Raw genomic sequence first — 26,202 nt, 5'->3', positions numbered from 1 at the left:
AGGCTATCTTTGAGCCAATGAGAATTAGATCTGGAAAAATAGCAGAAGCCCCATCCCTACCAGTAGATGGAGTTTGGAACTAGTTCTTGGCTAGAAGATCCCTATGAGGGGCCCTAGAGGCCCTGTCTGCTCTCTGTGCTGCATGATTTCCCCCAGCTCTCCATGGCCTGTATCCTATCTGAGTTGAATGGATTTAGGTTCAGACCAACACTTACATTAATTTGCCAGGTCTGTCATAACAAAGTACCACAGACAGGGCAGGTGGCTCAAACAACAGAAAATGTATTTTCTCACAGTCAGAGGCTGAAAGTCTAATACCAAGGTGTCTGCAGTGTCGGTTTCTTCTGAGAACTTTCCTGGGCTGGCAGATGGCCATCTTTCTCCTGTCTCTTCACATGGTTTTCTCTCTGTGTGTCTGTCCAAACTTCCTCTTTCTATAAGGAGTCCAGTCATATTGGATTAGGGCCCACACAATAACCACATTTGACTTAATTACCTCTTTAAAGACCCTATCGCCAAACACAGTCACATTCTCAGACACTGGGCTTAGGATTTCAATATATGAAATTTCAAAGTACACAGTCAGAAGATAACAATAGTCTAGTTCTTTACAAGGACTAGAACTCTTCCCTGAATCCCAAACCCTGACAGCCTGCCCAGCTTTAGCATCTCCCCATGACAACATACTTGGTCCCTGTTTTCTTGGTGGTGTAGTAGGGTCTCTTTGCTATGGCTCAGCTCACCTAGCCACTTCAGCCAGCTCCTATCTGCCCCTCATTGACCACATCCAGTTGATCACATCTGCTCCTTTAATATATCTTTATTTCATCTACCAACCACACTGTTAGAAATCTCAGTCCAAGATCTATCCTCATTGGTAGGGATGATGATGACAGCATCCTACCTTGCTACCTGTTCCTAGGCTTTCTGTCCTCCCACCCATTCTTTCTAATCCATCTCACCCAGAACAGAAAATATAATCACAAAATTTCATATGTAAAATCCCTCAGTGGTTCCTCATATCAATAAAATCCAAATCCTTTCCTTTCACAAGATTCATGAAAGTCTTTATAGACTAGTTGCAGCCTGCACCACCATTCTTTCATAATCAGCCTGCTTGTAGGCCACAATTTCCACTGTATAAGTTTACTTGCAATAGTTTATTAAAATGTCTGGGGAGACTTTTCTGTGCACTGTCCCAAAAAACCAGATAAGATTTTGTGCTGAACATAAAAACTTGAAAATGATTTCAGAAAGAATGTGTAGTGGAAGTGAAGGCCCGTGGAACTAAATGAGGCTAAATTCTCATTCCTCTGCCCTTACTTTTTAACTTTTGTATTGAGATATAACTTATAAAGAGAAAAGGGCACAAGTATTTGAGCAGCTAAATAGTCTTTACAGATGTGCACACTTTTGAACTACTACCCATGTCAAGATACAGAGCATTTCTGGTCATCCAAAGGTCCTTTGGTACTCCCTTCTAGTCAAACATCATACCCCATAAAAATAACCACTCTCTTGACCTTTATAATACTTGACTAGTTTTGCCTATTTTTTAACTTATATAAATATATGCATGCAGTGTGTTGTCTGCCTTATCTGGCTTCTTTTACTCAGTGCAATAGCTGTGAGACTCATTTGTGTTGTTAGATATGTGTACACATCTGCTCTCCCACTTCTCATTCGTGTTTAACAAATCATTTCTCTTCCTGAGCTCAGATTCCTTAAGAACACCATCCCTGCATGATTGAGTTGAGCATCAAAATGACCTGTAATGAAACACTGATAGTGGTTTCTAGTACCTAGCAGGCTGCTCCTAAATTCTAGCTATTTCTACTGTGATGATTATCTTTTGCTTTTAGAAAACTGTTCTTTTGAACCATTATTGCTTTGTGTTCAGTTTTTTAGATGTAGTAATTCAGAGCCACTCTGCCTCCAGGACTGAAATCTTGGTAACAATATATTTAAATTAGTATTATGTGAACACCCTTCAAATGAACAAAGGAGATTTAACAGTGTACCCTATCACTTATCAGGTGAGAAAAAAAAGTGGGAAAGAAATCACCTCTCACCTCTGCAGAGACTTTCTATATTTTATGTTTTGTTTTCACCGTGTATTGTTTCCTAGGTGGCCACCTTTGAGACAGATGACAATTTTTCTGGGGTCAGAGACTTTTATTCCTCAAAACTACAATAAAAATAAAAATAATGACAATGCTATGATATAACTTACATTGGATTTCCCTTATGTTGGTCTCATGCAGATGCTATGATCCTTTGTAGAGTTTCTCACAGGAGCTGGAAAACTGAACAAATAAATACCATAAGTGCTTTTTGTTATATACTGAGTCTGAAATATCAGTGACATTACAGTTAGCTGACTGGCTGCACTGAGAACATCTCAAAGATCTTTGGCTCATTTAGAAGAAATAAAGTCAATGAAAATTTCAGTCAATTACACCAAATATCTCTGCACTATTAATCTGACAATAGACAAACCTCCTGAATTCATTATCCACTACTCCCCAGAATGGAGAACCTACTACGTGCCATGCACTATGCTGAGACGTGGGAAACAAAGATAAATAAGATGAAGTCCCTTAAAGAAATCAGAGTCTAGAAGGAGAACAACAAACACATGAACACATAATTATAGTCGAACATGACAGATGGTGTGGGAGCCTAGAAGGAGGAGAAATTAATTTGACTTTCAGAAAACAAATAGAAACAGAAATGCTTATATTTGAAGAGAGTCTTAAAACAACAATTAAGAAACTTACTTCAGAAGGGAAAGACGAGAGTCCTAATGGACAACATTTTGCTGAATAGAATAGACATAGGATGACCATCATGAACAATGAACATGGTTGAAATAGCTATGTAGGCCACTATTATTTGGAGCCATACAGACAAGACCCAAGGGGGAAAATTCATATGTTAAGAATTGCTGTCATGTTACAACACTGTCTCACTACTGCAATGCCCAGACAAACCAACCCCATGTCATCAATTCTGGTATCTTAATCAACCATGAAGCAGTAAATGCAAGTGAAGAGCCCCTGAAGGCTCTGGTCTTGACTTTCTGTAAAGAAGAGCGCTTACACTAATATATTCCATTAGCTAGATTCTGTGTCATAAAGCCAGAGGTGCCAAGGTGTGGATGAACGGTTTCCTATAGAATAAGGTATTGCGGTCACAAGACTCTGCTCTTTGAGAAGAGAGACTGTGTCTTATGCACCATGTGGCATCTCTCACAGGATTCAGCATCTGGCAAATGAAATGTTTGTGGCGTAAGTTCCTGTTAATTGAGACTGTATAAGGGCACCCTGTGAAACTAATATGGGTCACATGGCCTGTTGATTATTTCTCCTCCAAGCACTTCTATCCTCCTCTCTGTCACTGAGTCCTGCTCTAGTTCCTGATTCGGGCTCTATTTTTGTCCTTTCTGATCTCCAGCTAAAGATAATTCCAGGCTCTACATGGTATAAGAGATGTTTCTGGCCAACAAATCCCTCACCTAGAACATAAGAGACACATTTCTGGCTCTTGGCATCTTGCTCTTCTTTTGGGAACTGCTCCTCCCCTACTTTATTATATAGTTTCTACCAATGTCCTCATGTTCTTGCTCTTTAACCATATTCTTTTGTCCAAGTATAAGTACTTAACCTTAAACACACCAATGAAACTTTGCCTTATTATACAATCGTACAGGTCACAGAACTGGAAGGGAACACATGGAAATCTGATCCAGAGTTTACATTCTTAACTTCTCTTCTGCCATATGAATGCCTCCCTCTCCCAACTATGCAGTGTATCATTGGGAATACATAAAAGTCCAGGAGTGCACATGCACACACACACCCAGCCTACTGTCTCCAGGAGTACCCCAATCCACTATTTGTTCTTTTTACTGTTGTGAGCTGGGTCTATTCTAAATATTAGATTGTGGGTCTAAATATACCACTATGTCCCCTGAGGCTGAAATTGTAAAATGCAAAATGTACAAGCCATTAAATAGCAAGCTTTCTGCCATGCAGAGAGAGCTATCACTAAGGAGGAAGAAACAGTGATGCCCGCCAAAGAGACAGAGAGAGTCAGGAGTGAGGAAATACAGATGGAATTAGAACCCCTCGCTGTAGTTGCTTTGAGAGTCTGCTCTATTCTTGCTTTTCTGGGTCTTGGCTGCTTGAGACACACTTGTATAAAGGATATGCCTTGTACCCCACTCCAGATCTTCTCAGCCCCACCACTTCTTTGTGGCCCCTAGTTCTGGGTAGGCTTCAAACATCTTCATGTAAGTGCAACCTGGCAGCACCTTGTGCCTTTCATTTGCTTCTCTGACTCTACTCCATGGAAGACACACAGGGACCCTCTCCGAAGTCACATATGTACAACCCAAAAGTACAGGAGAAGTTAACGTCCATGGGGCCACCTTGGTCAATAGTGAATGGAATCCTGTGGATAAATGTGTCCCTCTTCTTATTTCCTGGAAAGACAGTTCTGAAGTACATTTTATGAGATGCCTCCAGAGGTCTCATGGTATCCAGGCACCCATAAAACTCAATACATCTTCCCTGCAATACCTTTCCCTCCTCTCCTGTTGCATTCCTCCCTGTCCCTCAGTCCTGCTCTCTGGGATTACATTCCAAGATAATCCCTTTGGACACAGTCTAGACTAAAAGAACACTTGTTTATTACCTCTCACAATTTGTTTAAATTGACTCTAAGTTGGTTCCTGCCCCTTGCTACTCAAACACATTATTCTAATTAACTCAAAGACCTGCAATGGTCCCCTCATTGCCCATAGAATAAAGTCATACCAGTGACAGAAATGGACAGGAACACATGGAAATCTGATCCAGAGTTTACATTCTTCTTTTGCTGTGTGAATGTCACCCTCTCTAATTCTGAAACATACCTTTGGGAATATATAAAAACCCAGGCACTTACACACACACACGTGCACACACACACACACACGTGCACACACACAAAACAGCCTACTCTCTCCAGGATTACCCCAATCCACTATTCATCTGTTGTTTTTCATTTTGAGCTGTGTTTAGAAAAAACACACTTTTACTGTCTAGATATTGTTGAAGTTCTAGGTTGTTTCTAGCTTTTCTTTTAAAATAAGCATTGAGATAAAAATTCTAAAAATAAAGCTTTCATCTCTAGCTCTGCTTATTTCTGAAGGATAATTCCTAGAAGTAGAATTATTGTGCCACTTGCTGTGGATACATTGTCAACAATGGATAAAGTCATTAGACAGATATTTGCTAAGTTGATACACACACACATATTGTTATGATTTACTAATTTTTATTAGTAGCGATATTTTGCATGCTTAATAGCCTTTTAATTGTATTTTTATGAATTGTTCATATTCTTTCCCATTTTAAATTAGACTGTTACTATTTTTCAAACTGGTTTATATATTGTCTTTCTATATGAATCCTTTGTCTTCTAACTTTTATTACCTCCTATAGATCATATCTCCAAATGCACTCACATCAGGGGTTAGAGCTTCAACATAGGAATTTTGGAGGAACTCAATTCTGTCCAAGACAGAAAGAGTTTTCTCAATTATCTTTGAATCTAAGTCCTGCCTTTCACTCCCTATATCAAATCATGCTGTGTAAACTTCTGTAATACTGCATATCTTTCTTCCTTCACAGTTACCAGTTGTTGAGCAGGGCCATGTACTTTCCCACCTGGACTATAGGCATACGTCATTTTATTGTGCTTCACTGTATTGTGCTTCTCAGACACCACATTTTTTTAAAATTAAAAGTCTGTGGCCACCTGCATTGAGCATGTCTACTGGTCTTACTTTCCACTAGCATTTGCTCACTTCCAGTCTCTGTGTCATTTTGGTAATTCTTGCAGAATCTTAAACTCTTTCACTATTATTATATCTGTTAGAGTTGTTGGTGATCAGTGATTATGACTTGCTGAATTCTCAGATGATGATTAGCATTTCTTAGCAATAAAGTATTTTTTAATTAAGGTATGTACTTTTTTTAGGTATAATGTTATTACACACTTACTAGGCTACAATATAGTATAAATGTAACTTTTACATGCAGTGGGAAATGAAACAATTCATTTCACTTATTTTATTGAGGTTGTCTGGAACTGAACCTGCAATTACCTCCAAAGCATGCCTGTGTTTTTGCCTCCCAACTTCTCAAACCTCCAGGCTTTCTCCTCTCCAGTTCATTCTATGCACCTCAGTTAGATCATGCCTTTAAAAAACCCCCTTCTATCTTATCATGTCATTGCCTCCTGACAGCCCTTCAGTGACTCCAGATTTTTCACAAGTTAATTTCCAAACTCCCAGGCCTACCAGGTCTACATCTGGCCTACCCTGATTTTATAGTCCCGCTCCTTTCCACTTATCACTATTTTTCTGGAGCCTCAATTCATTCTATTTTTATTCATTCCTTTCAGAAAGGCTGTTACACTTCAGAGGAAGGGTAAACCAACCTTAAAACCTTTCGGAGATACTTTGTTTTCTGTCCAGGACACCTCCTCATGATTACAAACCCCTTTTTTAGAGACCCAACTTAATCCCACAAATAGAAAGTGGCACCAGGGTTCCAGAAGATTCCACAAAAAGCAAATTTTTTTTTGGTCATTCCCTATATAATCTGAATATTGAAAACTGGCAAATTTTCCAAGTTTTTTCTTTGTTCACACAAAGACCATAAAAGGAAACAGATCTCTCAATGTTTGCATTTTTCATCACCTTAGAAATTTAAATTTTTAGATTTATTTTCTATTATTAAACAGAAACATTAAATACCCCTACATTGTCACCAGATTTAATGAATTGGAAAGGTTTTAAAAAGGGGTCATATTTACTATAGGTCATCTTAAAAATGTTTTTTCTTTTGTTCATTCTATTAATGAATGTTTTGTTCACTGATAACTATTGATGACTAGATATTATGATTTTAGTCTGTTGATTAAGAAGCAAATAAACTTCTTGCATTCGTCTTTTTGACTGTGTCTAAGGGAATAACAAGATAGATAGCATCCTATGACTCGCACTTCCTGCTCACCTGAAGCTCTGTAAACTCATACTGTGGAAATGGCTCTGCTCAGAAGATATAAAAATATTGGGACTTGTACAATATTTGTATTAGATTTTGTCTATGACTTGATGGAAATTGAAAAAGAGTCTGCCCAAGAAAGAACAAATCTGTGGGTGTTCTTTTATTAGATTGAGAATGGAGTTATCCAATGAATTTCCCACCATATCTTAGCTTCCAGGAAACTTGCAGTATTTTAATTGCTAAACTTCATAAATTAACTCAGCCCAGGTCCCTGATATATCTGTTATTCTCCTTCTTTCTAACAGGTTTTGTACTTTAAATTCTTAATTGTCTTATTTACATGTTTTAAAAGATGAATTCAATCATTTATTGAACTTGTGGGGGTTTTAAAAGATACAAACAACTGATGTGATATATTGATGAAAATCACCAGAGAATTCCCACATACAGTTTTCCATAACAAAGTTAATCAAGTTTCTTATAGAGATGACATTAATAGATACTTGCTTTAAATAGAATGATGAAATCTAGTTTTCATGAAATACACAGTAATTGAAAAGCTTCAGTTTCATTTTTGTGTCCATATTCTCTTCTCCAACACCAAGCTTTTTACCAGACCAACTAAATTACAAGCAAAGAACTGACAAAGATTTATCAACTTTTCCCACCATTTTAATAACATGGTCAAGAGGTCAAGTTCAAAGGATCAAAAAAAAGTGGCAAGAAAAATAAGATGCCTGATTAATTTACAAATGGAGAACTATTTTTCCAATAAAGTATCTCCTTGTACAAGTGGGGCATCTCAGTCTAGGCTCAGAGCTCATAGATGAGTTTGGCAGCTGGATTTACTAAAGAAAAACAATGAGAAGAAGCTACAGGACTTTGAAGTAAGAGGGAGAAGTAGACCTTAAATGACTTGTCCAAAGGAAAATGAGACTGTGACAAAGCCCAGCCAAGGAGCCCGAGTTCCTGTAGGGTAGTTATAACGGGTTGTGTAGTGTTCCATGTGGAGGACTTCCCAGTTGTTTTCCGAGCAATGGAATAAGCTGATAGTTGGTTAAAGTAACCATTTTGAAGGTCAGGATTTATTTGAATTTGTAAATTCTTTCATGTCTGTTTAAAATCTATGCCCACTATTGAATTATAGGCTAGGCATTGACATAGTTATTGGTGATACAATGGTAAATAAAACAGTGCTCATGGCCCTCAACATGCTCATGTCTGCAAGTAGGTTTTTAATTATGAGACTGAAGCTGAGAAGTGGGTGGGGCCTTGTGGGGACTGGGCCATATGGGCTTTTGTGGGGTGCCTAATCCAGCCCTGGCTTGAATGGGGCTGGAATTGAGCGGTCCAGGAAGGCTTTTGAGAAGGACTGACATTAAAATGTGATAACAATAGGAGTAATTCAGGCTAAAAAACAGGAGAGCTGATTGAAGAAAATATATGCAAAAACTCTGAAAGAAAGAAATCCTAGTGGGTTTCAAAACCCTAAGGAATTTCAGTTTGGCTGATGCCCCAGTGTAAGGGTAAGAGACCAGATTGCCGACAGGACCCCTTCACCTTGTAGGTTGCCATTAACAGGGTTGGCCTTGATCCTGAGAACTGGAGAGGCCACTTAAAGGTTAAATAGTGAACAGTAAAATTTCAAACAGGGACAGCTCATTCACTGCGGCTCCAGGGGTCACAGGTATGAATAGTTTTAAATAATCAATGTTAAGATCCTCAGCTTCCTTTTGTATTCATTCTTAAAACCGATCCATTTGAAAATGCACACCGTCAAGGTGAAGGCATGACGCGGGTTTCCTTGCCCTCTTACACTATAATGATTGCCTTTCTTCACTCTTTGTATAAAATAGACATACCCCTCATCTGTTCTGAGTCTTCCACTGGTGGGTCATGCAGGGGTGACAAATAAATGGACAATCCAAAATACTGGTATTGATGAAGACTTCCTTATCAACACACGGTACATCAGCTTGTAGGTTTGAGATTTCCCCTTGTTTAAAAACATTTTTATTAAGGGTAAAACATGCTATCAGAAATGTTAGTATATTTTAGAATCAGATATAGTGCAGAGTGGAGATGCAGGAGTGATGACAATTTTTACTTAACGATTTTGTCCCTTTCATTCCTGAGTTGTCTTCAAAGAATGCAATCCTCCTGAGAAGAGTTTGGTGAGAGGAAAGAAAGAATTTTGGTCAGAAACGTTGATGAGGATGGCACCTTATTATTTCAAATCTGAGCAACAACTCGAGGCAAAGTTGCTTTCTCTATCTATCTTTTTTGGAAGTGGAGCAATCTAAATTTTAGAAGGCAGGTTAGGAAATAAGAGTCTGCAACAAACAATTTCCTGAACATTTTCATCCTTGTTAAGGAGAAAAAGCTTCTCCAACCAATGAGAGAACTTTCATTGCCCTGAGTTCCAATCTATACAATTTGCTTGATTTCAAGGAGAAAAAGGTAGAAAATAATTGACTTATTTTCAACAGACTTCACAGCTTCAGTAAAAGAAATATGTAACAAAATTAAGTTCATGTTTTATTTTTTTGTTCAGGTTGTGGAGAAACAATCTGGTTACTTTTTCGAAGGGATTACTGAATGCTGTAAACCCATGAACTTTTCGCTTAGACCAAGTCTGCTTTCTGACTCTCATCAACCTCTCTAGTCATCTATTTATTAAGAGGATTTATTATGAGGATAACTTAAAAGAAGTATGTTGTGGATTCTATTCTAAATAACGTACTGAACAGCAGTAATTAATATATGGCAATATCTTCTGTTTACATTAAATTTTGCAAACTATATTCATCCAATGTTCTGAAAGCAGCATCAGTTTATTGTGATTAAATACACTATTTGAAATGTGGAATTGCCGCTTTAAGTCTGTATTCCTTTTCACCATGAAATGATATTACTATACCATCTATATCTAATAATTCTCAAGAGCCCATCTTAATGTCTACCTTTCATGATTTTTAAAGCATCAAGAAATGACCTAGAAAACTGGACATCAGCACAAATGTAAAGGTATTTTCTTCACATGCAGGAAATATCCAAACATGTGGAATTACATATATATTATACTATATTATAATATATTTTAATGTAGCATATATGAATTTTTATATATAATATATATGAATTTAAAGCCTAGCTTTGACTTATTTTAGATCCATAAATAAGCTGCCTCCAAGTGAAAGAGTAAAATTAATTGTAACCTCACAAGTTTTATTAAAGCGTTTTTTGGTATACTTTTCAGATATTGACTAAGTAATTAATAACTGGTCAAAGATGCTTTCACAAGCTAGAGGGTGTTTAGTTGTTTGCTTTTTGTAAGGTTGAAGGAGGATGTAATTGAGTTATCTGTTGATACATCATTGTAAAATAATTTTTAATAAAACATCATATAATTTTTATGATTATATTCCTTAGAAGGGGTTTAAAGAAATGATTATCATTACTATAACAAAACTCCTTCCTAGCCCACATAGTAATTTATGTGATCAAAGCTGCTAAAAAATTAAACCTATAAGGCCAAATATAGTCCTAGAATTTATTCTGAATGCTGCCTCTTCCTAGAAATAAGTAATGTTTATCATACAGATACATAAACTAAGAGAAAAAAAGACATATGTATCTCATTAAGAGGTGACTTCCTTATAAAATTTTCCTTTTATGTTTAACCAGTTTTTCTAAATGTGTTATATATTCATGTTGTTTTCATCAATTATATTGTAAGACAAGTATAACAGTAACTCAAAGCAGTTATTTAATACTTAGAGCCTATGATCATGGGAAATCAACACTACTTATAACACATATATACTTTCGTGCATTGGGGTAAGATAACTAACCAAAGGCTAGTAATTAATCTTTAGGATAAATAAAACCTGTGGGAAAAGTGAAATGGAAAGACAACTTTGAGGGGACAAAAGCTATGACATTTCCAATTGTTAAAGAGCTTGTTCATGTATTTTGTAAGAGGACAATGACAAGCATCAAATCTTATTTAAATTCACTTTGACATATTCAAAGAGGATGCAGTTATTTTTTTGTTTCATTGTTTCATTATACTGGATGTTCCACACTTTCCAATTATTTAAATTTACAGTGAAAAAATTTTAGGCCATCTTAAAAATGTGTAAGAAGGTATACACGTTTGAATATTTTTTGAAATTTCTATAGGGGTTTGTAAGCAAAAAATATTTATGACCACTGTAGAACAATCTCTGAGTGCAGTATGAGACAGAACAGAAGGGGCAAAAGTGGAGGCAGAAAGACCAGCTAACAGGACTTTGCAACCTGTGAGGCAGGACAATGGCTGCCGGACTGGGTAGGGCAGTGGTCATGGATAGAAGTAGATGAATCTGAGATAGACTGGGGTGTAGTAAATAGCATATGATGAAAGAATCAACATGGGGTATATGAGCGGGAAGGGTGCAGATACCACCAGGTTTCTACTTGAGTAATTGAATGAATAGTTCCTCAGTCACTGACAGAGGCAACATGGTGAAGGGGTAGACATAGGGGACAGAGTAGTGTCCCCTGTGTGTGTGTGTGTGTGTGTGTGTGTGTACAGATACTTTCATATACATACAGCTGGCCCTTAAACAACACAGGTCTCAACTACATGGGTCCACTTTTACATGGAAGTTTTTCAATAAGTATATTGGAATATTTTTTGGAGATTTGCAACAATTTGAAGAGCACATTTTTTTTCTTTAGCTTACTTTATAGTAAGAATACAGCATATAATACATATAACATACAAAATGTGTGTTAATAGACTGGTAATATTATTGGTAAGGCTTCCAGTCAACAGTAGGCTATTAGAGTTAAGATTTTGAAGAGTCAAAAGTTATGCATGGGTTTTCGACTGTGTCTGGGGACACACCTACACCCACCCACGTAGTCAAGGTGGGGCAATAAGAACTACAAGTTTGAACAGTTGACAGCATACTCATTTGGTGCTGATAGATAAACTACTGCTAATTAATAGAATTTTTTGAAATTCTATATAACAAAGTAATTCATGATTAATCTGTGAATTGGAAGATCATGTGTTTTATGCTTTAAGTTTTTCCATGAAAATGCAACTTTATAACAACTTATGTCACAGTTTTTACTATCTGAAATCGATTCAATAGACAAGGATGTCTATTTAGTATAACCACTGGGCTAATTTAGGGTGGGGTAATGAGTCAGATATGTAGCTACATTTCAAGGTATTATCACTGTCTTGAAAATGCCACAGTGTAAGACAACAAGTGATTATGTGCCACAAATATTCACTTCAGCTTTAAAACATAAATATGAATAAATGTTTTTATTTAAAGGCTGTTAGCATAATGTACACTGAACAGTGGTTGTAAAACTCAGGTTATTAGGTCTGCATCTTCCAACAGTGTCACTGCCTTTTCCCAATTATCATTTCTTAAAAAAGAACACACAAATACACTCAGAAAATTAACAAAATAATACACATGGAGCTTATCTCCCTGTTTGGATTTTTGACATCAGACTACCAAAAGAGAACTTGCTGTGATAGACTATTCAATTACCTATTCAGATTAGTCTGCATTTCAAATGGAAATTAAAAAGTCCAGAGGAAAAATCATCACTTGACTATTTATTCACATGTGATTCTCAGTTCTTGGTTTCTCCCAGCTTATGTTCTTGAAATACACCTCTTTTTTTCCTTCTTAATCTCTTGCATTGAAAAATGCTTAATTAGGGAAGAATCTGAAGTTTTCTTCATTCTTTTTTGAGGAGTCATGCAATTAAAAAGTTGAGAAGCTGCTTCAGTGTTTGAGGAGCACAGATTACACTGAACAATCCACCCTTAAAAATTAAATAGAATGTTCTCATCATAAAGAACTCTGCCTTGCAGTCATTTCTGTAATTCTGTCTAACATTCATATTGTCATTTGATTAGTTAATCATCCATTTTCAAAGGTGTGAATGTGTTTTCACACTTCTGCTAAGACAGTGTTAACTATGAAACTATAGATAGCAATAGAGATTAATTATCTATTGCACAAGTTCCCACACCTTGTGCTTACCAGATAGAGGAAGAGACTACATGTCTTAACACAGGTGTGATTTCAAAAAATGGAAAAAAAACACCTGGTCAAAGGAGTTCAAGGAGTACTTTGAATTGACATATCTTTAAAATGTTAACTGCATTTACACATTTAATTTTATTTCATAGAACAACTGATAACAAGATTTGTGTCCTGAGTGGATTGGTGCCTAGCTTCAGTTAGGAATGAATGAGTGCAGTGAAGGCTTTTGCAAATCAGTCTTTCATGGAATTAGGAAAGGAAACAGGACTGTTTATCAGATTTTAACCATAGCTGTAGCTTCAATAGGACAGAGCCAGATATTTTAGCGTTTGTCCTCTGAAAGGTTAATTAAATACATTATACTTTAAGTAATTGAGTTTTTCCATAAAAATGCAACTTTATAACAACTTTTGTTTTGTCAGTTACTGTTTAGCATTGATTCTGAGCACTCTGATAACTCAAATATTAATAATAACTATTATTACAGTTGTAATTGTAATAATACATTCTTAGCTGGCTTTTGATTGTGTTGCTGCTCTCTGACCCTAATGATCAAGTCTGTTTACTTAAAATGTGTCTTACCACATCTTTCAGGACTGATTTTTTTCTATCTTCAGTGAATTATTGGCCTTCGTACTTTGATGCATAGGGTATCATGACTGAAAAAAGGGACTAAGGGTAAGAAGTTTATCTATAACCCAATTCTTTGGTGAAGTAAAGATATGCTCAAATAGCAATCCATCATGAAAGATAATAAATTCCTCAGTCCTAGATCAGTATTAGTTTTGGTTCTATACTAATGCAAGGTGAAATTGATCATTAACACCCTAAAAGTCTTCTTTATGATGTAAACCAGTATTGAAAAGGAACAAAAATTTACTTCTCATTCAGCAAATGTATCTTCCATCTGATATGCTTTCTGCTTTCTTCTTTCTTCAGACATGTGAGTGGAAGCATTCTCCCGGGTATAGTTCTGTATGGACACTAAGACAAGCTTGCGGATCTCTGAGCAGCTGCCTTGCTCTTTAAGTGCTCCTGTTATAAATTTATAGCCCTAAACTTCTTCTTTCTTGGTCTGGGTATGTCATCAGGCAAGCAAATGCCAAACCATTAGGGATTTGGGTAGCAAGAAAATGAGATTAAAAAACAAATAACATTGGTTTGCTGGATAAAGTAGCACAATATTCCAATATGTCTAACCAGTCTGTGAGCTGGTTAGACAAAGGAGTATAACATTCAGCTATTTCTAATCAGTCTACTAGTAGCATACTACTTTGTATCATTACAAATGGGCTGGCCAATTCATATTTATTTACTCTTTCCTAATCCAAATTCCAAACTCAATTCAATGAATGAGAATGGCCATCATTTAGCACCATGGCCCCATTTAGATTAAGGACACCTTTGTTCTCAGGCTTATTCTGACTTTACTGGAGGGCCTGAGTTAACCAGACACCTCCTGGACAGTTTAGCCCTAACAGCATCACTGATGAGTTTACAACTAACTATACAACAGCAACATTTGGTTGAAAAGAGAGTGAATTGTGACCGAGGCCAGAGACTTGTTCTTGTAAAGGAGATTCCAGGAAAGAAACATTCATCTTCACTGGGTGTGTCTCTTGAAGAAGAATGCCATGCCCTCAAGGGTTTATTCTAATCTTACAACTTGCCCATCTGAGACCTAAGAGAGAGCAAGTACAAATGGACTAAAAGAGAGGATCTTGGGGCCTGGGAAACTGCTTTTCCCCAGAAACTTCGGATCTTAATGTTTAAGATTTTGAATGCTTTGATCAGCTTCAAAACTAGAGTATGCTTCCCTAAGATAACCATGCACATTTTAAAATGCGCTCATTTAAAACCATACATTGTCTGGCCTCATTGTCTATAGGCCCCCTAATTTGGGGTAAAAAATACAGTACCTGAAGTTAAATTCTCGTTGGGTTCTGAAACAGAATGGGACATGAAGCAGATGACCTCTACCCTTCCTTGGAGGAGTCTGAGCCAGAGAGGATCCTGTGGATGACTTTATCTCCTCTGCATCCCTGTCTCTGGGGACATTCTCCAGAATAATCTTAAGATGTACCAGAGCCATCTAGAGACCTTAGAGTACATCAGTATTGTGTGTCTTCCAAGAACAGGTCAGAGGAAGCTTAGTGATTTCTGCTTTGGTCCCTTAGAATGCACTCTTTGGTCTTGCTGCATGAGAAGTCCAGTGCCCTGAGACCATCATGCTGGAGAGGCCCTGTATAGGCAGGCCAGTGAACTCCAGACTTCCAGCCATCCCCGCCAAAGTGCTTTGGACATGGAAGGAGGCTCTGTCTTTAATTCTCACCCCATTTTCCAGAGCTTTATACCACTGAGTGACCTGTCAGTGTCACACGGAGCAGAAGAATCACTGCTGAACCTTGCCCAAATTCTTGACACACAAAATAATGAGGTACAATTAAATGGCTATTGTTTGAAGCTATTACATTTTTGGTGTGATTTCTTATGCAACAAATGGTTACTTGGAAAGGAGGTAACAAAAATAGCTCCATAACAAAAATCTTAAATATGGGTCGTTAGCTTTGGGACTGGGTAGATTCTGGTAAGGTCTCAGATATATCATAAGTATAAGCTCAAAGAGCTTCAGGAGGCCACCACTGAGGGCTCTTGTGACACTGAGAAAAGTGTTATTGAAGATGGGGAAAATTGGACTCTTGCTATATACTGGCACAGTTTGACAATGCAGTTACTTGTAAAGACTTGGAAAATTGAAAGGGTTCTTAAAGTACTTATGGGGTTGCCTCTGGAGATTTCCAGACAGAATGCAGAAAATGCCAAATGGTCTCTTCTACTGATTATGAAAACTTACAAAGAGCAAAGATTAAATAAAGAACTCTTAAGATTTTGAGTCAAATTTGGAGGAATTATAAGATGTTCAGGACTTCCTGGGCTTGAAAATAAAGCTGTTTTCCATCCCCCATGTCTCCCAATAAAAGATTTTCAAAATAATAAGTGGCAAGATCAAAGCCAGAGCCATCAGTAGAGCATGGTCTCAGAGTAAATATGTAGCCCTTTATTAGGATCTCAGAAAGATTTAAAGGCAGGCCTTCATAGTCCCTCTCAGTTAAAAAATAAGGCTTTTAAGAATTTCAGGAGTGTTGTCCCACAGCAGCCTTTTACATGAACCAGATAAAGAAAGACCTGTTTCAGAAAGAAATGTGGATATGGCTTTGTTTATTGGAATTTATTATAAGTTGATATAAGAAATCCATAAAGTTGTTAAAGGAATCAGAACAGCAAGGACTAAATGAGACAGAAATAATACAAAATTAATTTATATGGGTAGGAAGCTAAGAATGCTACCTTGCTACAAACACAGGCATTTCTTGGATGGAAGAGAAATGATGAGTCAGAAGGAGAAGCCAAGGGCCCAAAGGTCAAAGCTAAGAGGCAAGAATTATCCACTGAGAGGGAGAACATTAGGGCCCTAAGCAAGGGATTAAAGTGGGGCCATGTGTCTGACTGGATTTCCCAAGTGCTGTGGTCCCATGACTGCTGTATCCTTCTGTTCCTTTCATTTTTGGATGGGACTTTCTATGGTTGGATGGTCATCCAATCTCTGTCTCACCATTACAGATTGAAAAACCTTTCTCTTTAGTTCACAGGTCCTATGATCAACGACCTATACTCCGATGAAAATATAGCCACCAAAAGATGCTCATAGTAGCTTCCTTCACTGTGATCTCCACATGGAAATAATGCAGACATTATTCAACAATGAAAGAGGCCAGACACAAAAGACTACATACTATATGATTCCGTTTATAATAAATTCAAGAACATGCAAATTTAAGCCATGATGATAGGGGCTTTAGGAATAGTTGGCCACCTCTAGGGTCTGAGGAATTGACTGGGAAGTCATAAAAAAATCTTCTAAGGTAATGGAATGCTTTTTACCGTGGTCTGGGTGATGATTATGAGGATGGACACATATGAAAAAGTTAATTGTGCTAAACACTTAAGCTTTGTGCATTTTTACTGTGTCAGTTATATCATAATTAAATGTAAGTGAACATATTGTCATTGTACTGGAAAATGCAAGTATGGCTATCTTGCCTACTGTTTAGGCAGCATGCATATGCGCCAGGAGAATTCTCTTAGTATTTCACTATTCTTTGAGTCAGTCATTAGGAGAGACTAACAGGGCTTCCCTCTCTTCCTTTTGTGCATAAATTACCTATGAAGGAACTCTTATAGTTAATTCTTACAGTAATCACATGATTTAATTGGTGCTATTGTAGTTCTTGTTTATTGTTATAATATCCTTTCATTTCTTACCATTCTCTTGCATTAATTTTGCTCTTTATATTTCAATTGTGACTTGTCCTGATTTTGGAATCTATCACATTTCATCACGTTTTTTCTATAACATTTCAATGTCGGCATTTCCCAAATCAAACTTCAAATCACAGTAAACATTTATAGCCATATTTATTTATGGCACTCATTGGTATTATGCAAATTAACTCCATTTATAGCACAGTAGCTTTTATAACTAGAAAAAAAACATTATATATTAAATATATTTTGTTTTCAGATGCGTAATCTGACGTTTTGTTTCTTCCTTTTTTTTCCCTTTGCTTCAGATAAATTCACTGCATATTGCATGTTCCAAATTTAAACCTGACACCTAGATAGAAAACTGACAAACAGGAAATGACTAAAGGAAGAGGCTCTTCCTACCATGTTTGATACCATCAAAATAGACGCTTTTAGCAAAATCTTTTTCTTTTCTTTTTTTTGGGGGGCACAAAGGGGTGGGACAATAACAGTGTCAGTTTATGCCCTCATCCCTTTGTTCTTATGTTAATAAAAGTGATTGTACAATTAGTACAATCTCTTCCAGTACTTGCCTTCTAGCTTAGTCTGGGTCAAATTCTTGATGAAGATTTGGTGCAGACTATTTAGTTTTTACATCTTTTGCCTGAAGAGTTACAAATCAATAATGATAATGAAATGCAATGTATCCCTTTTAGGGTATTTCCCTTAGCCCTTGGAGAAAAATAATTACATTCCTATTTCTTCATTCCTAATGAAGAAGGCCTATCAGTACACATGTGAAGAGAGAAAGCTGTTGTCTATTGACTGAATGCAGGACCTTCAAGCCAATCCCTTAGATACAAATGTTTCCATCTTTTAAACAAAAAGTAAGACCTCGAAATAGTCTACAGTTTAAGTGTGAAATTCAGGATGTTTCATAAGTAACCATGTAGGCCTCCATAATTTAACTTTTCCAATCAGATTTTTTATTGTAAGAGTGGTATGTGCTCATTATATGAAATGAAACAGTACAGAAGCATATTTTGAAAAAGTTAAGTGTCTCCTGCCCTCTCTGCCTCTCACCTAAACTCTCTTCCTGCACAAAGTAACAATTACCAGCTTATAGGGGTCTTTCCAATTTCTTGTATTTCCCACTGAACTGTAACGTGTGTCTATATAACAGTCTTCTCTTACCTTACCCAAGTAATACTACACATAATAGCCTAAAACTGATTTTGTCCGCTTAAAAATATAATGTGTATAACTTATCTTAATAGTAATCTATTGCTCTAAAACATTTGAAATAAAAAACTTTATGGTTAATTCTAACAATTATTTTTACTTTTTTATTTTTACAAATAATATTTTGTATTGATAGAGAATAAAATATTACAAATGAGACTCAAGTCCCCTTAATCCTTGCTTTGTTTTCTGCCCCATCAGTACCTCTCCAGGTCACCACTCTTAGCAGCTTTGTAAATGTCCTTCTGATCTTATTCTTTGTATTTCTATATCTGTACTTACAAAATCATAACAATTTATAGCATTGTTTTTGTGTGTATTTGATTAACTTAGACATTTTTCCACTGTAGATAATGCTCCACCATGTTCTTTTCTACCAACAACTTGCCCTGTTGACAAAGTTAAAGGCATTTTCTACTATATATCTTTACTAGCAGTTAAATTAAGCACCAGTATTACTAACTGTGATGGTTAATTTAATGTGTTAACTTGAATGGGCCAGGGGATGCCCAGGTAGCTGTTTGAGCATGATTTCTGGGTGCATCTGTAAGGGTGTTTCTAGAAAAGATTAGCAATTGAATTAATGAACTGAGTAATGTGGTGAACAAATTAGCAGTTGAATTGTTGAACTCCGTAATGTGAGTGGGCATAATTCAAGTCATGGAGATCCCGAATAGAACAAAAAGTTAGAAAAAGGTTGAATGAACTCAGCTAGATTGCTCATGCTGGGACACTTGTCTTCTCTTACCTTCCATACTCCTGGTTCTCAGTCCTTCAGACCTGGACTGGAAACTACACCATTAACTCACTGACTCTCAAGCCTTGAACGACACCCTTTCTGGGTGTCCAGCTTACAGATGGCAGATAATGGGAGCTCTCAGCCTCTATAATTATATGAGCCAATACCTTATAATGAATATCTTTTTGTATGTGTGTGTTTGTGTGGTTATATGTATAATGTATAGTATATAATATATATGTTTATACATATATAAATACATATAATTCATGTGTGTGTGTATATATATTTGTGTATATATATACATATATCTCCTATTAGTTCTACTTTTCTCGAGAGCCCTAATACACTAGCCATAACATATAATTTTGTAGACAGAAAATATTTTTATAGCATTAATATAACACATATTTTTGTTCAACTATGATACATTAAGACTGTGCTAAATGTTGCAAGGTTAGCATAGAGGGACAAAGCATAATGCAGTGGGAGTTTAAGAGAGAGATTTGATCTCTCTGCTTTTGGTGGTGGTAATGGGGTATTTGGGGAAAACAGGATTACAGAGGGTCTCCTAGAAGCTCTAGTGGCATTTGGGACAAAATTTTGATTTTATGGAAGATCAAAAGTGGCCACAAATTATTTGACATGCTCCCACTTAGTCTTGGTTGGCCTGTGACTGCTCTGGCAAGAAGAGCACACCACCAGCGACGCTATGCCAGTCTTGGACCTTGCCTTTCAGAGGACTGACAGCCTCAGCTTTGGTTTCTGGGAACCCTGAGGTGCCCCTAGCAGTCTGACTACCTTTCTGTTGAGTGAGTGAGGGGCCAAGGTGAGCCTAAGCCTCCAGCTGTCCCTACCAAGGCATGATTTAGGGGTTTGCTACTACACCAGAGCAGGGCTTATCTTGACTGACAGTTCTCAAAGCAATCTCATATATTTGAACTGGTGAAAACAAGAAAACGGCATGACTTAGAAACAGAAGAATGAAAATGAGATAGAGGGATCCCCCAATTTCTCTTAATCAGCAACTCTTTCTGACTACAGACTTCTGATGCCTTTTCAGTATAGGAATAGTGCTTCAGACTATTAGGATGTCTTTTATATGTAGCATGGATTTTCATTTGGAGGCTTAACCAATTAAAACAATAATAATAATATTTATGTCTCCCTCAGAGCTATCAGATCATTTTCATATTACTTCATTCATTCAACAACAATTGATTGAGTGCTTGTGGTATTACGGTATGAGTTCCTGGCAATATAACAGAGAGAAAAAAAACAGCATAGACTCTACCCTCATGGAAGTTATAGCCTGGGGGTTTACACAGATATTAATCAAATAATCTAACAGAGTTAATGCCACAAAGGAAAAGGCATTTCTAGGATGAGTTTGTTGTCAAGCCACGTAGTAAAGGAAGTGATATACCCTTTCCTGAGGAATGATGTTTGATTCACAATCTGTAGAACCACTAAGAGTTAAAACGAAGAGGGAGTTGGTAGGAAGAGAGTATTAGTTTCTTATTGCTGCTGTAACAAATTTCCATAAGCCATGGCATAAACACAATTTATTATTTTGTAATTCTGGAGTTTGGAAGCCTAAAATGGGCCAGCAGCGCTTCATTCCTTCCTGAGGCTCTAAGGCAAAATCAGTTTAAGGAAAGGATTGCCTTTTCTATATCCTAGAGACCAGAACATGCCTCGGCTCACAGCCCTCTGCCAGCAATGGAATCACTCTAAGTTCTGCTGTGTGGTCATTTCTCCTTCCCTCTGATGTTGAACTTCCTGCCTTTGTCTTATAAGACCCTTGTGATTACACTGGTCCCACCTGGAAATTCAAAATCATCTTCTCTTTCAGGATCCTTAATCACATTTGCAATGTCCTTTTGTCATGTAAAGTAGCATATCCACTAGTTACATAGACATCTTTGAAAGCCATTATTTTGTTTACTACAGAGTAAGGAAGAGAGGGAATAGCATTTGTTAAATAAAGCTCTGAAATAGAGGGAGCGTGTCTCACTGGAGGAACAAAATGAAATTGCTGTGACTGGAGGATCAGAGTAAGGAGGGAACAATGATGGTGTGACATTGGCCTGGAGAGAGATACCAGGTCTGGATCCTGCAGAAACCTGTTGTCTTAATCAGCTCAGGTTGTCATAACAAAATACCATCAACTGGGTGGTTTAAACAATAGCCATTTATTTTTCATATCTTGGACTTATCATGGGAGTCCAGGGTCAAGGTGCCAACAGATCAGTTCCTCCTGAGAGCTCTCTCTTGGGCTTGCAGGTGACCATCTTCTTGGTGTATTCTCAAATGGCAGAGAGAGAGCAAGATCAAGCTATCTTATCTTATTTCTGCTTATAGGGGCATGAATCCCATCATGAGAGTACCACCCTCATAATCTCACCTAAACTAATTATCTCCCCAACACCTTATGACTGGAGATTAGGTTTTCAACATATGAATTTGGGGCGGATACAATTCAGTCCATAGCACCTATAGACTATTTCAAAGGTTTGGGTCTGTTACTATCTTAGGAGTACTTGGAAATATCTCTATGTATCACAAAAAGATTACCTAAATGAACTCTTTAGATTATTTCTAGCCCTGAAGTGCTGTGGATTCAAAATGTGCCAATTAAAAATTCATAATTCAATCTCATAAAATGGAGATAGTAGTAGTACCTGTTAGACAGAATTGATGTGAAAAAAATTTTTAAATCCAATGTAAAGCACTTTTTACAGTGTCTGGGACATATGAAACACCTCAGAAATATTAGCTACTGTTACCTAACTATGCAAAGTGAAATATTCTGGGGTTAAGAGAAGGAACTATATTGTTGCCTAACTCCATGGGATTTTAAATGAAAGGGAGTGAGGTGGGGTGGATGGGGTATGACAGACAAAAATGAAATGGCAACCTAGAGAATGTAAAAAGAAAAAACAACAACAAATAAAGTGGCTATATATTTGTATTCCCTGGTGAATTCAGTTCAAATGCACAAGACAGATTGAGTGGATAACAGAATAAATGAAGCACAGTTTGAAAATCTCTGGGAATTCTGAGATGACTTAGGCTTCCCTTGATGGAGATGAAAATTGTAGTGAGCTGAATGCTGGACCTATGGTGTATTATCAAAGGACAGGGAACCCCTTATTCAAGCTAAACACTTAGTGCTGTCATGCTGATGTGACAGAGAATGACACTCAAGTACAGATATGGGGCCATTTTATCAAGCCAAGTACTCTACTTTGTTATATTCTGGGTTGAAATCTGTTAAGGCATGTAGACAGGTTTTAAGTCAGTCTGGAATGGTAAGTTTTCTATGCAACCTGTAAGAAGTACTGGACTACTAACTAGTATGTAATGCTTCTTCAGAATCACTTGAATTTACACTGTCTTGGGATGACTTTCTCCAGAAGAGATAGAGACAAGGATTAGCATGTAATAGTTTATTTGGAAGGTGATGCAGGAAGGAACAGAATGTAGGGGAGCAGAGAAGGAGGCCAGGAAGAGAGGCACCCAGTATGGGGTGAGTGATCCAATGAGCAGGTTATTGCTTGGCTCAAGTCCTGCCAGGGCCCAGATCCACAGGAGACCTCTAGGGGAAGGCATAGAAGCCTCCTTCAAGCTGCCATTTCATGAAGGTGAAGGGCTGGGGTACTTATACACCTCCTTCCATCCATCATTGGTCAGACTGCTTGGGGAAGAGGAGGTCAACATCCGTGGACCACACCTACTCTTCCAGTCAGAGAAAGCCCTCACGCAATGCTTGAGGAAGAAGTTGAAGACAAATTCAAGCTAGAGTGTACCAAAAGTATTCGGGTGTCTGCTGTACACATCTCCCACTTAACACTCTTGACATCTCAAAATATGTAGAAATGTACATATCATGATTCGACTGTCAAGGTCAATTGTCTCTTGCTTATTCAAGGATATTGCTCTAACAATTTTTTCCTCTCTGCTGCATCATCAGAATTTTCTGATCAACAAATCAACAGGATTTGTTTCTGCATCATTATAAAAACATGCTCTGCCAGTTTTCCTGCCATGTCCACTTCTCTCTAGTTGTTGACTGATTTCTGCCTTCCCCTTTACTGCAGTTCATTGAAAATATTATTTTGTACTCAAAGTCTATTAAAAACATATTTTTGCCCAACCACTCCACAAAGAGAATAATGAGGTCATCAATAACTTCCATGATAATAATTCCAATGATCAATTCTCAATTCTTATTTTACTTGATTTATTGACAGTATCTGACACAATTGTATATTCTGATACACAGAATAAGCTTTTTTTAAATAAACTTTTTGTGATAAACATTTTTTTCCACTTACTTCAACCCAAACTTCTCTTTATAACTCCATTCCATTCCAGTGGTTCTTACCTCAAACAATATGCAACCCCTGCCCCCACCCACCAGGGGATTTTTAGCAGCTCTAAAGCTGAGGTTTAGTTTCTTGCTGGCTATTGCCCTCCACTTTTAGAAGCTGAATGCACCTCCTTGTCACATGGCCACTTCTCTGACACGGCTACTTACTTCATCAGGCCAGCAGGAGTGTCTCTGGAATCTGTTAGCAAGGCAGAGTCTTACACAACATAAGGTAATCATGAGAGTGATGCCCAGTCACTTTAGCCAGATTCTATTGGAAGTTATGTCTCAGGGTCCTCTCATACTTACATGGAGAGGATTACATAAAGGCATGAATATCAGGAGGTGGAGACCATGGGGGGCCAGCTCAGAGTCTGTCTGCCACAGACACACATACAAAATGATTGGTAAGAGTTTCATGAAGGGCCTGTTTACAAGGAGAGGGATGGGCAAGATTAAGAGGAGTCAGCAAGAGATCCTAAGACACCCCAGGGCTGGCAACAGCAGGGAGCCTTTATTATTCCTAGGCTCAGTGGGAGGGCTAGGGGCTGGAAAATATGTCCTACAGCTGTCCTTGAAATTGGGAAAAATGACATGAGGATTTGACTCAAAAGGAGATGCAGTTCTGAGAACAGACACGGCTACTATCAACTTGCAGCCCAGAATGGAGAGCCAGAGACATTAACAGTCCAGCTAGCAGTTTTCAAAGTATGGTATGGGGACTCCTTGGTGTCCCCAAGACCTTCCATAGCTATTTTAAGAAATATTTTTTAGAATAATTCTGAGATATTTGCCATGTTTATCTTAATTTTTTCATGCGTATACAGTGGAGTTTTTCAGGGACTACACAATGTGATATTGCAACAGATTGAATGTTGAAGCAGATATGAAAAGCCAGCTGTTTTATGTTAAGCCAGATAGTAATGAGATTTACAAAAATATGAAACAATGCCAATTTTATCACAAATTATTTTTGGGGAGGAAAATATAGTTATTTTTCATAAAAATGTGTTATTTGTGTTAATCTAAAATGGAATTATTTTTATTTTAAAATATATTAATACGTGAATGTAAACATTTTCAGTTTTAATATTTAATATGGTGACTGCAATAGATATCATTTCTTGCTTTAATTTCTAATATTCATTTTCAATTTTAATATGGTGATCTCAGTAGATATCATTTTTGCTTTAATTTCTAATATTCATAGATGTAATTTTTCTCCATATCAATATCTGTATCAATATCAATTTCTATAATATATCTGTATGTTAATAGAAAACATTTTTTTCTAGTATGGTAAAATCAATAGATACAATTCTTGTTTAAATTTCTCATATCAATAGACATAGTTTTTAAGAGTATGAATGCATCCTGAGATCAAAATGTTGGAGGCCTGCTGCCGGAAGCTCATCCTTCTGCTTTCTGCCTTCCTGCTGGAGGTTCCCATTGGTGGAACAGAAGCCAAGAGGAAGAAGCCATCATTTGGGTTGGTGTATATGTAAAGGTTAGCTTCCTACAGTACAAGGCAGGGCAGATGAGGTCAGAGAAGTGGATGTTGTGAAGCATATGAACATCTAGCAGAGATTATCTTTGTGCTTCTAGACAGAGTTTATTTTTGTGCACTGGATTGGGTTTAACCCAGTGTCTTCAAAATTCCTAAGAAAATACACTACCAAATCATTTTACTGTTCATTTCTTCCCGTTTGTGCAATTGTATAGCAAGATGATCAAATGACACATCAGGCGTCATTGTGGTAGTTCTGTTTTGCTATTCATGTTTAATGAGACTCATAGGTTGCAGAAAGAAAGCTGGTAATTTTCAGAGGTCAGTAAAACAAGAGGTAAATATTTGTCAGTTTTTATCCAGTAGATTGTAGGAGCATACAAGTTTCCAGTCAATAGAATTCCAGTGAATTCTGTTATGAATCCAAACCACTGGTGCCCTTGACATTGGGAAGCTCATAAGGGCCCTAGAAAAAAGTCTCTGATTCCAACTCTACATCTTGAGACCTTCTCCATGCAGCACCTCCTGTCTGCTTGAATCTTAACTGTCCCTTTGCCCCAGTCTTGAATTTTTTACTCTTTAGCTCTTAAACGGTTTCCATCCTTATCTCTTTTCTTGCTTCATACAACTAGGCTCTAGGTCAGCTCTGCTCCACTCCAGTGCTTGTTCCTGAGTCTTAGAACTGCAGGTCCTGGAAACGATCCCCTATGCAGAGGCCACAGCTCCATGTGTCTGGCACAAGCCCTTAGCTGACATGGAACAGAATCAAACTGCTAGGCTCTGCCACTGCTTGGATCACAGACCCCTCACAACTCTGAGACTTTTTTTTTTTTTTTGGCTTGAATCTATTTCATTGGCATTAGAAGTTTTTATTTAGAATTAAATCCACAATCTATACAAGTTATTTA

Source organism: Manis javanica, chromosome 15, assembly GCF_040802235.1.
Source record: "Manis javanica isolate MJ-LG chromosome 15, MJ_LKY, whole genome shotgun sequence".
Classification (NCBI taxonomy): Eukaryota; Metazoa; Chordata; class Mammalia; order Pholidota; family Manidae; genus Manis; species Manis javanica.
Note: the sequence above shows the minus strand (reverse complement) of the source record.